Source organism: Leptinotarsa decemlineata, unplaced genomic scaffold (assembly GCF_025532065.1).
Source record: "Leptinotarsa decemlineata unplaced genomic scaffold, Ldec_3_MD MMD2_tig00026354_RagTag_RagTag, whole genome shotgun sequence".
In the NCBI taxonomy this organism is placed as follows: Eukaryota; Metazoa; Arthropoda; class Insecta; order Coleoptera; family Chrysomelidae; genus Leptinotarsa; species Leptinotarsa decemlineata.
Genome location: NW_027412702.1, coordinates 8,257,463 through 8,271,185, shown reverse-complemented (window position 1 = coordinate 8,271,185; position 13,723 = coordinate 8,257,463). Strand labels below are relative to the sequence as shown.

Below are 13,723 nucleotides of genomic sequence, written 5' to 3'. Positions count from 1 at the left end.
ATAACTCACTTATACTAGTGTCTTTTGACCAGTATTAGTCAGTCTTATATTTATATATATATATATATATATATATATATATATATATATATATATATATATATATATATATATATATATATATATATATATATATACAACATTTTTTATTCACACATTTGATTTTGTTATAATTCAGTTTCTACTGTACATAGTTTTGTGAACTAAATTTTTTATTGTTCGTACCTATAGTTGAAGCACTTTAGAATTTTTTTTTATTATTCCCAATCCTCTATGGAAAAGTAAACTACTAGTTTCTGAAGTTTCAGTTGTAGTTAACATGTAGGTAATGTTTCTTGAGAATAACGTGTTAGGAATCATATTTTAAAAGGCAACACCTCATTATTCCTTAACTCGCACAAGTTTCGACTTCTGAGGGTTGTCGTTCGTAGGGGTGCGACAGCTGGTTAGCGGAAAAACATATTTTAAACACATTTTTTCAAACTATCAGTATATAAATAAACAGATGCAAAAATGTCATGAAGTAAATGAATATGAATCTATTCGCAGTAAATCACTTTTCCACAAAGGATATTCCTTTCAGTCGGATGCTGCATCTAATGATGTTGAAGTTCCAACAGGTAATACTAAAGAATTGGTATGTGCTGTAAAACATGACACAGGTAGGATTCTTTCAGTGTATTATTCGGACCGAGGCCTCGACAGTAAGTCTAGTTGATGAAACTTCAATAAGAAGACTTTGTCTAAATGGTGAGCAGAAAGCCTTTAGTCTGAAATGGACAAACGAAATTGTTTCGCAGATAATTAATTTCGAGTTGACTTCTACATTGCTGGAATATTAATAGACGCGAAAGTGTTCAAGATGAATATTGTCAGAATCGTTGAAAATGTATTACTATCCTTCTACATTTCTATATTTTCATCGAATCTTATTATGCAAGATAAGGCACCCCTAAAAAAATCTGTTATACTATAGTTCCAAAATAGTAGGCACTAAATTCTTAGAAATGACTGACGTTCTTGCCTCAATCTGTTTTTGGCAGTGGCGTACGCAAATTATATGATAAAATATATTGTCCAATATAATATAAATTGATTTGAAATCGGGTGATATCACCAGAAGACAATTGTGGACACTAACAATCGAAACGTCGTGACGTAACTTGGTTTGGAATCTTTAAATTTTTATTTTTAATTTTTTGTTAATATTTTTTAATTTTTTAATTTTCTGCTTTTACGAATATTTAATTTTTTTATTTTTTCTTTTGTTGTTGCTTTTATGTTATTTCTTTGTAATTTCAGTTTTTTGTTTAATAAAATTGTTATTTTCGGTTAATCTATTTTTAATTTTAATTTTTTTTAGGGATTTCAAATGAATTTATATTATATTAGACAATGGAAGTCCGAACTGATGAAATACACCACAAAAACATAGTTTTCGTGGTGTATTTCAAACAATGTTTTCGTTCGTATTATAGTGCGAACTACAAATTAAAGAAGTTAGCAAGTTAGCAGGAGCTAAGGAGGAATTTAGAAAATGTCAAGATGTTAATTCTTCAGCAATTGATGATGCAATTACTGATGAAGGCATAAAATTCACATTTACACCATCACTACCTCCAAATATAACAGGATCTTGGGAAAACGATTATTTTATGCAGATTTTTTTAAAAAAAATTGCTTGGGTCGTGCAATCTAATCAAGGATATTTTACTCAGTGAATTTTTGTTGCCAGAAATAATTTTCAAATTGCCATATGCATTTTTTATACAAATGTTCACATGAAAAAATTTAGATCACAGTCAATATACAACCCTAGATTATGAGAAAAATCTGCGATTCATTTCCAAATAACATAACAGTGGCTGTTTTCTTTTGATAGATACAGATTGTTAAAGAGTGATAGAGGATTTGTTTGAATGAGTAATACATTGGCGTGCCGTTTGTATAATAATGAGTGTTGCAGAATGTAGGTAACATACGAATTTGAATCTGTAGTCTATATAATAAATAAAGTGTGTTCTCTGAGGACACTCTGACGACCTCTGAGAGAATCCACTGCTAGGTTTCAGGGCTTCTGAAAAAACACCTCTCACTTTGACAGACTGCTGACGACAAATAATGATTTATTGAGGCAATAGTATCACCTCCAAAACCATAGTAACGCAGGATTGTTAAAAGCAATCTATGGTCTATCCTATCGATGGTTTTTGTATATTCCAATAACATTGAAACAGTAATTTCATTTTTATTAGCCTCATTTCATTTTTATTAGCCTCATATAATATGTCATCGGTAACCATCAGCAAATCTATTGTATAGCCATGATTTGGGCGGAAAGCAGAAGGTACAAGGAAGAATGTTGAATTTTTCCAAATATGCCTTCATATCGATATTCAGATTTTTTTCTAATACAAAATGAGAGGCCATACTTGGAGACTGGCTGCAATTCAAATAATCTAAAACAATAATTCGTTCAGGCCAGTCTCAAATCACCTACACTGTAGGTTAATGGACTGACACCTATCGGATAACAAATACTCCCATGGCTAATTACCATTGGAGTAGTTCACAGGCAGATGGGGCGTTGACAAACATGTTGTTTGTTGTTCGCTTCCGCCTAGTTCGAGGAATGATACTGCAAAGGGAGTTCAATTTTCAATTATCATCGACTTCATGTTGATGATAGACACTACCTTTCACTGACGAGTGGCTTAAACTGCAAGAAACCAGTCTGCAAGTGTGTTCCAATGATTGAAAATCGATTCCAACAGTTGTATCGCCAACAGCATATGCAGGAATAACTTTAGTGAAGACTGCCGTGAATGAATTATTCTTTAAGATAATTCGTTTTTTTATTTTTTATTACACAGATAAAATGCTGATTGGTCGCAGATCTTTCATTTCCTGAAGTTCTTTATTTTTGGTATTGGCAAAATGTGAGTTATTTTTCAAGCATCAGGAAAGTAAATTATGTTCGATGACTATTAGTAAAAAAAATGTGAAATAAAAGAGAAACAAAGTTGCATTATATTGAAAACGATTGCTCTGATATTTGATCTTGAGTAACTATTCTGAAATTGAATTCATCCTCACGGTTCTTCTATTATTTTTATAAAATTCAAGATTTTCGATATCTGGATCAGGAATATATCCTGAGCCCTATTTACAAAGTAATCATCAGTATCGTTAGCAGTTCCTAACAAATTTTGGATTACATCTATTATCCTTTGGTTTGTATAATAATGTCATTCAGGTCCTTCCATAGAGTTTTAAGGTTATTTTGAATTATTCATTGCTGGAAGTACCTAAGTTATTTCGCATTTTTTACCGCCATATTATAACAATTTCTCAAGTTTTCATAATGTATCCAATCAACTGTTTGTTTAAACTTTTATATTTACTCAGAGTTTTTTTCCGAAACCTCATAATTTCATCCACGGTGATTTTTGTTTTGGTATCCAAGCATTCCGTACCTATAACAATGTGTGTTTATTAAAAATATATGTGATATTTTTTTATAAATTTTTTTTTGATGTATGTCAGTATACAATATCAGACTAAAATTCATTTTTGAATCCTATATAAATATAAGAAAAACTATCTTCAGTCACACATTCAGTCAAACTGAACTTCTGCTAGAAAGATAATCAAAAAATGTATTACTTTTTAATATAATATTCTGAAATACAGCCTCCTTAAAAAATCAGATTCAAAGTTTTGCTCCTCGATTCATGGGTAATTCCCATCAAGACGCCCAGGAGTTTCTACGTTATCTTTTAGAAGGATTACATGAAGAGGTTAATATAATTAATGAGAAACCTAAACCAATCTTAACGGAGATTGACGAAAAATTGAGCGACAGCGGAAATGCACAAGAGTCATGGCTCACATATTTGAGGATGCATAACTCTAAGATTGTAGATAATTTCGTTGGCCAATTGAAATCCACAATGAAATGCACACACTGTGGATACTCTTCAGTAACATTTGATCCTTTCTGGGATTTGTCTCTCTCCATACCACAAAGAACCGACCAATTGAGTTTGTGGCAATGCTTAGATTATTTTACAAGAGAAGAAACTTTGGATGGAATTGAAAAACCGACGTGTTCGAAATGCAAGGAAAGGAGAAAATGCATAAAGTCCCTATCAATCCACAAGTTTCCCTATATTTTAGTAATACATTTAAAAAGATTCTCTACAACTGAAAATAGAGGCAAATTGAATGATGTCATCGAATTTCCTCTAGAAGGATTGGATATGGACAATTTTGCAGGAGAAAATGTGGCTACTTGTTATAATCTATATGCACTTTTAAATCACAGTGGGACTACTAATAGAGGACATTATACAGCATACTGCAGACACCCGTATACTAGCGCGTGGCACAAATACAACGATTCACACGTGTCACCAATTTCACCAAAGTCGCTTGTGAGTGGAGAAGCATACGTCCTCTTTTATGTAAAGGATGGAACAAAATCGCGCCTTCAAGATAACCGAGGGAAAGTTTAACTTTTAGTTTCTTCAATTTTGTAATTTTTTTCAACATCTCATTTTTGTAAATAAAACTCATTTATCGGAAAAAAAAAAAAAAAAATTCATTGCATGTTGTTATAGTACATTCATTCAAATAGCAAAATTGTGCAAATTATGGAGCTGTAGACATTTCAACAGATTAAACTTTGCGCCTTCGGAACACAATTAAACGTAAAAACGCGACACATAAGTTAGATAATTTTGAGGGCAACAGAAAGTAGGGTTAGTTGCATACCTATTCAGCTCCATACATTTCATCTTAGTGACGTGACTGATATGACGTGACCCGAATTCACAATATCGTCTGAAAACGTCGAAATTATCGGCCGTATAAAAGTGCTAGGTAGAAGAGGGGTTTTCTTTTCGTGGTTGAAAACCTATTTCGGATAAACTGGTGACTGAAAAAATATTAATCATTCGTCAAATATCTGGAGCTACATATAAGTTGGTAAGTACATATTTCACTTTACAAATGATCTTCAATTTTTGAACATCATTGTCAGTGTGAATATATTTCTGACGTAGGTAAATATTTCGTTCCTAATTCATATTGAATATGTACTTGTAATTGTATGTTAATGACAGTTGTGTAATTAGTCTACTTTCAAGAAATACTGGCAATGAATTTTTTGCCGGGATCGTTCAACCTATCTTTTCACCAAGTTCATGTTGGGAGTGCCGAATGATCCAACTGATCGGAAAACAAGATATTCGGTTTTCAAATGTAACTGATGTTACGATGCTAAAATTCAATCATAACTTTAGAAGAATAATTTTCCCGTGCTTACCTGATTCAAATCTATAGACAAAAGTGGCTCATTTGCGATTTTCGAATCCTTCAACCTTTTGTAATATGCTCTCACAGTGATTTTTATGAAGTACTCCTTTTAGTTTTTCATAGTTTGTCTTCAGTCGAGGACCTCCTGCACGGATGATGCCGAACAGGCTAGTGACTAGTGTGTATGATAAAAATGAAACAATTCGTGGACACATCATTCCAAAAGGGGGGTAAACCGCGGACACGTGTTTCTGGCTATTGGCCTCATCAGCGCGGGCAGCCAAGTGCAAAGATGGGCAACACTTGTTTGCCGAAAATGACCAGAAATACGTGTCCATATCATACATACTCCATAACATCTCTATCTGTATTTATATCCTGGACCCGGATGTCACGCAGGTAGCTATAGCTGCCTATGTGGTTATGTTAGATGTAGCCTGCTGGGTCTTCTGACTGGAACCACAAATGTGCGGTTGGCATCTATTGTTGGCTCCGAGCGTATGTGTTGTTTCCTATTTTCGGCAAACAAGTGTTGCCAATCTTTGCACTTGGCTGCTCCGCCATGATTCTTTTATTTGAAGGACAGTATTTGCTGATTAGTTAAGAAGAAAACTTGAAAGATATCTTTGGGTGATTAGCAAAACGGAAGTGTACTCTTGGAACACAAGTTATTCCGATATTTCGATAACATCTTCAAGGAAGAGCTACAAAATTTGTATAATGATATATGAAATTATTTCAAAGGGCTCAAATTACTGTTGATGAGGATGGCCATGTCCAACAGAATGTTACATTTAAACAATTGAAACATGTCAATACAATAGAACAAGTCATTACATATAAAGAAGAATTTAAATTAATTTACTAAAAATCGTTATTTGTTTTAAAATTATGGATTACCGGTAAAAGCCATGCGGTTGAAGAACAAAGAGAGGAATAAAAAACAATTGACATTGACAGCTGTCATGTGATTCAGTTTGAAAATAGTATATTGTGTAACAAGTGCGTGAAATCGACTTTTTTACACAAGCGTGGAATTTGCGACACGAGCCCTCAGGCGAGTGTCGCAAACAACGCGAGTGTAAAAAAGTCTTCACGCACATGTTGCACACTATACTTTTTCTACGACCATACAGAGAAAATTAAGCACCATTAGTTTAAAGAGCTTTATTGAATTTCAGAATAATTAGTAAGTACCTATATTATAAAATTAACAATTAATTCTTATACTGAGATTATTATTTTTGGTTTTCATTCTGATGTGGAATAATAATGATTATTAATAGTAATATTGGAACCTGTGACCATTCCAAAACTTACACCTGCAGCATTTGATTTTTCTATTAGTGTGTTTCTTGACTTGGAAGTTGAGATGATAAAAGTAGTGGCGATAGGGGCTGAGGAAATTTGATTTTGAGGCGATAAAATTTTATTTGCCACATCAATGTTCTGAGTAATTGAGTTTTCTATATAATGATCTGCCACTGCAGAGGATTTCCAACCTCCATGTTTTTTTAAGGTAAGCAAATCGCCTCCAGCTTCTACTAATAACGTGGCGGATGACCGCCTAAAACAGTGGCCTGTATATTGTTCAGCATGAGGTAAATTTAGGTATTTTGCGATTACCCAAGGAACTTAACCAATTTTATTTATACCAACGATCTGGCAGGTACATTTTCCACCTTGATAATTAATAAATAATTTTTTTTTCTGCGTATTTTTGCGGACGGAGTGCCGTATATTTTCGGTATAATTCAAGATGTTCCGTGATGGTAAATTTTCTTGAGATTTTGGTTTTTGTATCATGGACGTTTACTATGAGTATTGTACCTAAATCTTCAATATCATCTAATTTCAGTTTATACAGTTCATCTCTTCTAAGAGCTCCAGCAAGTCCAAATATTAGTATAACATAAAAGAAAAAGAAATAACAATATAGAAACTAAAAAAAGATTATGGCTGTCAGAAATCGAACCCAGGTCCTTGGGCGCGCGAGGCCGACGCACTACCGCTGAACCATTCGTATTTACAAATATATGTGTGAAAACGCGATTCTCAACGCCCAATTTAAAATAATTTAGAAGATCATAGTTAGATATCACATTAACATAGTTTTAGATAATATATCTGATTTGGCCAACTGTACTTATTAGGATCTACTTAATTTATAGATATTATTTTCTATTTATTTAATACTACCGTGAGACATTAAACTTACCTTGGTCAATAAAAATTTTTCGTCAGGAGCTTCTTGTATAAACTTCAGTATTTGTTCTTTCTCCAAAACTCTGGATTTTTTGGGAACGTATCCCTCACTCTTCCTTTTTAAAAAAGCACGTACCTTAGGATAGTCAATATTTATGGTTTTTTTTTAATGCTGGTTTAGCATTGAGAAATTACTCCAAAGTGTTGCTGCCTTAAAGTTCTTGGATAATTCTGACAAATATGCAAATATTACGTTTTCAGAAAATGAATTGATATTCTTTGTTTTCCTCCATGCCATGAATTTCTCATACGTATTTTCATACACGCTCAATGATTTTTAGGGTAATAAAGTCTTACTAGCCTCATTGGCTGCATCCATAACATCCGGCGGGGTACTTCGTATATCTGAATGATCAGAATCCATTATAATATAATGTTAAAATATTAATAATTAACTCTCAACAATGAGCTCACAACAATAATGATCAAGCTATTTTGACAGTTTATTTATGATTTATTGCTGCTCTTAAACAAAAGATGCACTAAGGCCGCCTCTCAGCGAAATATTCATGTATTAGGTCTTATGGACAGACTACAATGTATTTCTTATGAGTATATTTCACGCACTGGTAATAAAAACACTTGAATGTACCATGTTATTCCTATGGGTTTATTTCACACCCTAGGGCGTAAAAATAATTTCACGCACAAGGGCGTGAAATTACATTTTACGATTCGTGAACGGTGTGTGAAAGTACTATTTCACGTACGGGAGTAGAAAAAAGTGTTTGTTTGTCTGAAGGAAGTTGTGATTTGATACTTAATTAGCCGTCCAGCTCATTGAACAATACCTTTTAGATTCACTAGTCATCATAGAATCAGTTCTCTTTACAATTTTGAAAATATTACAATAGTTGATGTAACAAAAAATATTTGAATTTTTGTGACTACGGTTTCTAATCGTAATAATCAATGTTTTTCTCAGTTCTGACGTTCAAATTATAGCCCTAGATGTCACCCACTCCTTGGTCCTTTCGAATACCTAGTTCTGCTACTAAGAATACTGGAAAAACTGTTTTTAGGCGTTGAAAAGACGGTAATATGAATTTAAAAAAATATTAAATGAGTTTTTATTAGTACCAATATTACATATGTGGACTCGGCATATGCCGTCGAAGATTTGGAAGAATTTACTTTTTTATTAGTATTGCCCTCAAAATGACATTCGATGTCAAATTTATGTTCCGAACATTCGGATCTATCCACACATCTATATTCATTTTCACGTTAGTATTATTATTACTATCAGTTATTGAGTGGTTTATTATTTCGTATTCCTGTAGGTTTTTGAAATAAAAGTAGATAGGTATACAAAATAGCTTTGTTAAAAAAGAAAAAAAAAACACTAATGAGCTGATTATCATATTGTCTCTAACGAGACAGTATGATAATCAGCTGATATGATGCACGAGTAGAACTAGTAGATGATAAACGTGAAGGTATATTGACAGTTACTGCAATTCAATTGAAACTTGTTTCAATTTTAATCAAATGAAGCGAATATTTAGAAAGTTGAAATTATTCGAATATTGATCGAGTTCTTAATGGGTACCTTCTACTTCTTGGGGCCATGAATATTCTCCCAAGTTCATCTTCCCAAAAAAATGACAAAAAATTCAATCTATATCTTGTGCTCTGGCTTACCGTTGCCAAGCATTGTATACATGAATGACTGGCGTTTTCAATGATTCATACTTTTGAGAAATTGAATATGAAAATAAGAGACCAGCAGGAATTTACAAAAAGGGGTCATATGTAGCATTGAATAACGGGATCGCCTGCAATAATTCTACAACTTTTCATACATAGGTATACTAACTATCCTGCGACTAACGAGATATGCACAAATATGTATTTCAAAAAATCCTTTTTTTTGAGCAACTTCTTCATTTTCAACCGATAATGTTTATCCAAAATCGAAAAGTACCTTCTCATGATGAGTACCAAAAGGTAGGTCAAAGGTCAGGTAACTTAGTTTGGTAAGTTAGAAAGAGAGATTCAGTTTTTATTGATAAAGAAGGAGCAGGCGGCTGCGGAAAGAAAAAGAGTGAAGAATGATTCACTACCATCGTTGGATCTAGACAACTGGTAAAGTTTCATATCCACCCGATGTAGAGTTTAGGTGCTGACCTAACCTCAGCTTACTTGAAGACCTTGGAAACCAGGACCGGTCAAACCTAAAACTAACTATCTGATCATGCAATCCCTAACGTTAAAACCAACTGAGTTTTGAGATTTTCACTAACGAGTTCACAAAACCGCAACCTATGTTTACAATACAATAGCTATATACTTCAGACGTGTTCTGTACTGAATATTTAGTATTGAAGACGCTTGAAGAAGCTATTGTATAGTGAAATGTGTGCAGTTTTGTAAAAGGTTTAGTGACAATTTCACTGTAAAGTGTGTCGATTACATGTATCATGGATTTTTTCAGCCAATTCCATCACAACCTTGAGAAGGTTTGCGCAAATGGTTGTGCTAACCAACCAGGTACCCCAGATACCAAGTCGTCAGTAAGTTGTTATAAATATGGCGGCAATAGAAATATTACGAACCGGTTTCGTTCAACTATGCTAAATGCAGACCTGGTTTGAAATATATTGATATATTTGACGACTTGTTCAACCTTCTCGAAACAAGCTGGCAAGTCATTTCGGATCTATGCGAGGTCTGGATTTGGAATTGAACCGTTAACCGTGAACCGTTAACCAGCTATCGCTCCCCTAATTGGTGAATTATATCTTCGATTGGTGACAGGCTTTCGACTCTGGAATCCAACTCAGACCAGATGTTTCCTCGCGCTAATTTATTTAGTTTGTAGTGAGTTGATTCTGGTTACGTGACTGCAGAACTGCGAAGAACCTTGAGGTTCCCCTCGTGGCTCGGAGAGTGATTAACGTAGCCTACGCAGAACACGGGACTAATGACTATACTAGTCGATGTCGAAGAAGAACAAAATATAATTTACGTTAACCATTTGTCGTTCCCTTACGAACGACAACCCTCTGAAGTTAACAGTTGTACGAGCTAAGGATTGATGAGGTCTTACCTTTTAAAGTGCGATTTCTGGCACGAAACATCATCATGATATTTTCACATTTTTCTAATAATGTTATTAATGAACGTAATTTTGCTACATTTTGACCTTTTTGATTTGCATTGTTCAAAAATTAAGCAGAACATATATTTGTTTTGTCGAAACTGGTGCAAATTCCTGTCGCGGCCTTCTGTAGTATTACTATATAATTTATATTATATTATACTGCAAGCTATCCGCCCCGGTTACGCACGGGTGCCATGCTGATACTAAATATAAATTTACCCCCCGGAAATTCATATGTAAAATAATTATGTAATTTTTCTGATCAGTTTAATCTCACTTGAAGTGAAGTCTAGACGACTTTTCAAAATCATCCTTATGTATGCGACCTTACTTGTGTGTTCATAATAATTATATTGTATCTTTAGCTGTGTTCATAATTATTATTATGTATCTTCATCTGATATGAGTGTTGTTTAATTTTTTTTTCCACTGCGTGTACTCGTTATCACGAAGCCTCCAATAACGGTACCCTTTCGACTTTCAGATAGTTGCCAATCCATATTTCCAAACGAACACATTGACCTTCAGTTATACTTCTGGTTGTTATTACATTTACAGTAGGTCACAAGATCAACAGAGATTTCAATAACTAAAGTAAATGCTGGTTTTAAATATTTATTTTGCTAGAGTTTGTGAAAAAATCGCATTCATCGCATTAGCAAATAGAACAGGAATATGTACAGTATGTCATTTGAAAACTACCCCTTGATATCTTACTTGCAGAAAACAATATGAAAAGTCGGAAGGACACGTCAGTATATTGCTCTGTTGTGCTCCAAACACTAATAAAGTCTAAGTCTGTTTTCAAATGATATCTCAACATTTCTCGAAACTTCACTGGAAGTTGACCTGGTTTTTAGATGAATATCGCTTTTCAAGATCAATAATGAAACCATTTTGTATTTCATTATCAACAAAAATGTCTCTAAAAAAGGAAATTTAAGGTACTGAAATCCGGTGTTCTCAGAGACCCATGCAAATGGACTATTATCGAAGTTTCGCACTATCACATCACCTTTTGATGTAAATTTTTCATTGACATGCCTTTATAAATGTTTACATTGTTCCGTCTATGCAGGTGCTTAATAAGGGATCGTTCTAATTCAGAAATTTTATTTGGTAACGCATAATACAACTTAACATTTCTAATAACGATTAAAAAACACGATAGGTAGACATGTTTTCCTTTGAATATCAGGCCCGCACTTGCCCATTTGCTTAATTCACAACAATACGAATTAAAACACAACTGAGTGTAGATTTAGTCGATTTGAAGAAAACAAAATTGGTGAATTATCCGCCTAATCGAGACTCCTGTCAGTTTTCTGTAATATACACATTAAAGTGTCGAATAACTATTATCAGCAATTTAATTTCGCAATTTGTCATAAGTGAAGAAGGTATTGTAAATTAATTAAACATAATTAAACAGAATTGTCCTTTATAATAATTGATAGTTCAAAGTCTCACTCTTTTTTAATTATATTTATACTACGACTTTCAGAGAGAACAGTCATCAGAGTGGACCCGTAGTTGCTTTTGAGAAAATCATTAGTGTGGAGAAATAAACTTTTCCGAAAATTCTATTTGTTGTGAAGAGTGTGTCTAATCGACATTAATAAATCTACTTGAAATTTTCTCCATAACTAGAATTTAACCTGTGACCGATTGCCATCTGAATATGAGAGAAATCGAAAACGGCCTGAACAGTTTTCTGGCGATTTTCAGCTGAAAAATCGACTTAAACTCCAGTAAACCTGTAACATTAATAAAGCCCTTGTATACACGTTTGCATGCATATTTGGAAAATGCATTTGAAAGGTTATTTTTCTAAAATTTGAGGAAATCGAAAAATCATGAGAAACATAAAAGGACAGTTTATCCATTCTATATCTGCGTAAAGTTCTCCATTAAAATTTTTATTTTTTCTGATTGTGGAAGATGGGAATTCCCAGAAAGATGCATGGAAAAAACGTATATGTGTTACGAATAAAAAATATTTTTTTATTGTACAAACAGGCCTTTCCTCAAAATTTCATGAGAAATTTATGATTTTCGTGCCTTAAAATTTGCAAGAAAACATTTTTCTTCGAAAAAAAATTTTTACCGAAAAATGTCAGTTTATGTGAAAGAATAGTTGGTCTAGTTTCAGTGAAAATCATGAAAACCATTTTCCGCCCCCTAAAATTCACCCCATTTCACTCTCTGTACCTTGGATCGACTTCAATTTATTGTTCTTTTAAGGAGCACTTTTTTTTTCTGTATAACTATTCTAATACTTTTGGGAAAGAAAGTTTTTGGCTTTCTACTACTCTATCTCCATACAAAAAAATCGTAATCATGAATGAATTGTGTGTTTTTTCTTATGATGTTATCCAGATTGATACAGACGAGCCCTAAGGCAAGTATCTTACGGCGAAACGTCGATGTCTACCAGTGAGGATGACAGTGTTCCATGTAAGTGCAACTTTTTACCATTCGTTTAATGTACAACTCCTGTGTCTTCTGTATAATTCAGTCTTCATGTGAAAATATTTGTTTCGAAAGAATTTTTCTTTCGTGTAATTCAATGTTTATATATGAAAGTGGATGTTTCAGAAGGGCTTTTTCTTTCAGTTTGTGTCTGAAAGTTACTTCTTTGCATGATCTACGCACGATCCATGTATAAAGTTACTTATTTTAAAATTGATTACTTCTTTCCTTTCTTTGGAAGGTTCCCACATGTTTTTGTATCGAGATGGAGTAGTAGACAGCCAAACACTTTCTTTCCCAAAAATTAGTCACTCCTTTTCAGTTATTTTTATACTATTATTAATTTTTTCCTTTTCAAAAATTATTTGCAGTGGCTTGTACATATAACCAACAGTTTGGAATATCGTGTATCTATATTTGAAAGACAAATTACATTAACCGATTTGTTATTCAAGAAGAAATGGTCATCACACAAAACGATTTGTCTAGGTCATCACTAACACTCTCTCCAGGAGACACCGTGATAGCACGAATCGGTGCACGAGGAAACCGGTGTACAAA

At 33.4% G+C, this 13,723-nt stretch overlaps 1 protein-coding gene and 1 long non-coding RNA gene across 5 annotated transcripts in view; one reads left to right on the top strand and one right to left on the bottom strand.

Moving 5' to 3' along the window:
• Positions 1-13,723, bottom strand: part of LOC141486464 (uncharacterized) — a 47,177-nt gene that overhangs the window by 8,932 nt on the left and 24,522 nt on the right. The window lies entirely within an intron of this gene.
• LOC111507664 (ATP-citrate synthase-like) overlaps positions 4,830-13,723 on the top strand; it is a 59,513-nt gene continuing 50,619 nt past the window's right edge. For all 4 annotated transcript variants that reach the window (XM_074184489.1, XM_074184487.1, XM_074184488.1 and 1 more), the window contains exon 1: positions 4,830-4,989. The gene's annotated coding sequence lies outside the window, so the exon portion shown is untranslated. The remainder of the gene's footprint in view (positions 4,990-13,723) is intronic.